Raw genomic sequence first — 4,389 nt, forward strand, 5'->3', positions numbered from 1 at the left:
TCGCCTTTTATTCCTTCATTCGGCGAAAAGACTCCTTTTATTCCACTTTTAAATCACGATCGATCTTTCGAGCGTTCCGCGCATTTTGAGTACGTTCCGTCACACAGGAATCCTTTTGCCCTTTCTCTCTCTCTTTCTCTCTCTTTTTTTTTTTTCATTTCTATCTAGCGCGGCGCCCGATCTGTTCCTTCCTTTGGAAATTTTTGCATACTTCAATCTTTCACGTTATTTAAATTAGCGATTATCGATAGGGGGTACCCGCCCTTCGACCACGCGAATCGGAATCTCTGTCCCTCTCCCCGCCGTTCTACCTTTCTCCCGCTCTTCTCGTGCCGCGCGTTTCACTCGTCTCTTTTAGAAACGTCCAACGAATATATTTTAATAATATCACTTGTGTGTATGTGTGTGTGCATCGTGAGTTACCCGATGCGACAAGATCAATGGCCCGCCACTGTGAGACTTGCGCGACAGCCGAACTAATATTTCTGGCTTTCTTGCCGTGACACAAAGCTCGTCCGCTTTGCGGACGAAGATTGTACATTATTCAGAAATAATTAGCGCGTTTACGGGACAATCCTAATGAGGGCAAATATTTCGTTAACCAACTTGTAACCAACGCCGGCGCGAATCGATATTCATTAACCACACACACACATACATACGCGCAACGACGACGACAAGGTCGAAAATTGAGGTTTCACGTAATTAGGTTTGCATCGCGATGTAGTTGGCAGACAAAGCTTCTTGTACTCGTTACCCGTTAAAAGAAAGAAGGCAAGAGAGGGAAGAGAAAAAAAATAGTAAAAAGAAGGGAGAAAGAAAATGAGAAACCGAGCACGCAATTGTTGCCGTCCGTGGACAATGTCGGCTTGAGGATGCAATTAAAGCGAGACGTAACGAATGTTTACCGCAAGCTCACGATGTAAAAGAGGTAACAACGTGTAGTAACTTTAGAGCCCCATCGCATGCATTTAATAAACCGGTACCTCCTCCCGCCCCGTTGCCGTCGCGCTCGCCGGCGAATCGAATCGTACAATGGATTCTCGGCGAGACGGAGAGGGCCAATCGAACGCTGTCATCTTCGTCGTCGTCACGCTCGTCGTTGACGTCGTCGTCCCCGTCGTCGTCACCGGCTATTGTTATTTACTTACCGACACAATTGCGTCGGTGTGACGTCGAACAAGTATCGGGTTTTGCGCAAGAATGAATCTTTCTTCTCGTCCTTCTGTCTCTATCTTCCTATCTCTCTCTTTCTCTCTCTCTCTCTCTCTCTCTCTCTCTTGTGCCTCGCGTTAGATTACCGGCGAATAATTCTGCTCACCGGCGCGGCGACGGTAATTACTTCTCGCTGGTTAAAAACGAAAAGTGCTCCACGGCGCAGGCGGAATAAAAGCATCCGCTGGATATTTCGGGCCAATTATCCCGAGTAGGGCGGCGAGAGCGCTCGTGGCCGGGGGTGAACGAGGGACCGAGGGCGAGCGCGGTCGCCGAACTGTCGCAAATTCATTTTGAGGCGGGTTAATTGCGCCGTATCGGCCCGCGCTCTCGAGGCCAGCGGCGTCAGTCGCGAAAGATGGACTTTCGCGAAAGTTGCCGTGCTGTCGCACGGTCGAGCTACGATCCGGCTCCGCTCGAGAGCATAATCGGACGTATGGACAATATACGCGGGGTCGCTGATCGACCCGTGGAGGAGTAACGGCAGCTGCCGACGCGGCTGTGCCGAAGAGAACGGAACACGACCGCGATGTTAATGGCGACGGCCGCAGAGACTTCAGGAGCCACGGCCGAAAATCACACGCGAACTTTCCGCTCCGGCGACTCGCGCCGGCCGAAAAATAGAAAAACACACGACCGGTTTTTCACTACCGTCACCGACGCAATTCAATTTTCGGCGGTGGACTCGTGTTGGTCTTGTTTCCCGCGCGTATTTTTGTAAAAATGTTCTGCCCAGTAGATAACGTCGTCCGCGTTCGCGTTGTTATTTCTTGTCCCCCTTTTTGTCTCGTTCATCCTTTTTTTTCTCTTTTAATTCACCCCGGCGCCGGTTAGATATCGCAATTTTATGTGCGGATGTGCGTTTCGCCCTTTTATACGACGTGCGAAAGCCACCGAGAAACGATAACAGCGCAGGATGAGCGCGCATCGGCAGGATCGCTTCCGGCAATTTCTCGGAAAATGGAACACACACGCACGCAAGCGGAGCTTGCGACGATCGGTTGTTTTTATGATAATTTCAACCAGCACGTGGCCGTGCACGATGACAAATATGGGCTTCCAAAAACGACAAAGTGGCGCGTGTACAATCACCCTCACAGCGTGCAAGTCGCGTTTACGTCTTGCGAGAGCTATTCTCAGCCGAGCAAAATGGAGTTCCGCGTTGCATAATGCATCGGACACATCGAAACGGTAATCATCGTCCGCGCACATTAATCTTCAATAGCGCATTAATATTCACTACGTCCAAACTCACTAGTCTCTTCAGCCGTCCCCATCGCTTCCCCCCCTGGATGTAAAATATATATAACAACGAGATATAACTTAATATCATCATATCGTACACCCGAAATATATAACCTCTCATCTTTAACGGGATTCTCTTGCACATCAGCTTCAAGAGAACTCCTCCGAGATCAAAAAGAGAGTATCCCAACACCCAAAAAAAGACTCTAACTGCAAAATGCTGTTTCCTGTAATCTCATATTGCAAGCGAAAACTGTCGCCAAAGTACTTTTCTTGGAATATGGAGCAGGCTATTATAATCGGCAGTCTACTAAATATTATTCTTCTTTCCTTTTATGAATCAGAGGAAGAATATATTTATTCAATGCCTTCTTACACGCATGATATGAAAAACAAACATGTCTTGTAGCGCAAGTAAAAGACGAAATTCCTCTCTCAGAATATTGTTAAAATAACCAAGTGGGAGAAACGAGCGATTAAGAGTTGAACGTGTCTCTGTGCTTGGTGCTTTAAATTTTCATTATGGAAAGGTAATAGTGTCTGACAGTGTAGAGACACGCGAGCCGAGTATTTTTCCGGGCTCACTTTGTGCAGATATCTTTCTTTTCGTCGTAGAGAAATCCTCTCGAGGCTGTATATTAGAGGATTCCGCTAAGGATAAGATTACGCTTTTTTGATGTACGATGTGTCCGGTTATCAAAATGACAAATTAGTCGAGCATAATCTACCAGTAATGATAGATGATTAGAGACAGGAGGCAGAGCTCTAACATCCAATAGCCGGCGAATATCCGCTGGTGAATTCTTGCCTGGCAAATGTTAAGGCCCTTCATCGAACTTTATTGTACGCAATGATATGTGTGAATCGACACAATAGTACCCACACACGCGCGCACGTCCGACGTACTTGTGCCACGCATCGCAGAGATGAAGGGGCTCGATAGCTCGGAGATATTTAAAAGCGTGTCTTCCGTTTCTAATACCGCCTGCCTCCCTCGTTCCCGTTCCCCTCGGCGTTTCCTTTCTGTGCCTTCACGAAAGCCTCCTCCTCCTCCTCCTCTTCCCTCGTCATTGCGCGGCCACGGACGAACAAAGGAGCGAGAGTCGACCGGCCGTCACGCGCTCCTTCGTAAACGGGAAACGGATATATGTCGTCGAAGAACACGCGCAATGACAATAATTACGCGCGCCTCCCGTCGAGACGATAAAAATAACAAAAAAAAAAAAAAGCAAAAAAGACAAGGGAGACTGGGGGGAAGGGAATTTTGATTGTCGTTTAATGAATCGCGTAACAGTCTCATTATGTGCTCGCTGATTCGACGCGCTCCTCCGCAACGCGTGCGTGACGAATTATTTCGGTAGTCCTGCGGGGGAGTGGTGGTTGGTTGTTGGCGATGATGGTAGTGGTGGTCGGCCAGCCGCGCGTTCGCGCGCACCGTTTTGCCCGTGCTTTTTACGTTGTAACGAGCGCTTAACGAGGTTCCCCGGCTCGCGTTTGCAAGAGCGAGTAACTTTCAATATTTAGCAAACACCGTGCGTGCGCGCGCACGCCGCTTTCAATTCCTCCGCGCGAACGGAGTACACGACGTACTCGCGAGTGAGCGAGCGAGCGAGCGAACAAGCGCCAGTCAAGCCCGACCGGCCGGCCGCCCGCTCGCTCTTGGCACACACGCGGGCCTAGTTGGTATGCGTGCGCACCATCTGCGAATCCGGTTTGTATTCAAAACGCTTAAAAGGGTGTCCTGCATAAATCTCGAATATCTACGAAGCGAGAGAAAAAAATGTGGGATTTACAGGCAATTTGGCGGGCGGAGTATTGACGCTTAACGATGAGTGTGCGCGCCAAACGCGTGTTCTCTCTTTCTCCCCGCCTTCTCTCTCTCTCTCTCTCTCTCTCTCTCTCTCTCTCTCTCTCTCTCTTTCTCTTTTT

The 4,389-nt window shown here is 49.1% G+C and overlaps 1 protein-coding gene across 1 annotated transcript in view; it reads right to left on the minus strand.

Moving 5' to 3' along the window:
* LOC116853970 (DE-cadherin) overlaps positions 1-4,389 on the minus strand; it is a 195,807-nt gene that overhangs the window by 134,174 nt on the left and 57,244 nt on the right. The window lies entirely within an intron of this gene.

Source organism: Odontomachus brunneus, unplaced genomic scaffold, assembly GCF_010583005.1.
Source record: "Odontomachus brunneus isolate Ranch 3 - 2012 unplaced genomic scaffold, Obru_v1 Obru_scaffold_007, whole genome shotgun sequence".
Classification (NCBI taxonomy): Eukaryota; Metazoa; Arthropoda; class Insecta; order Hymenoptera; family Formicidae; genus Odontomachus; species Odontomachus brunneus.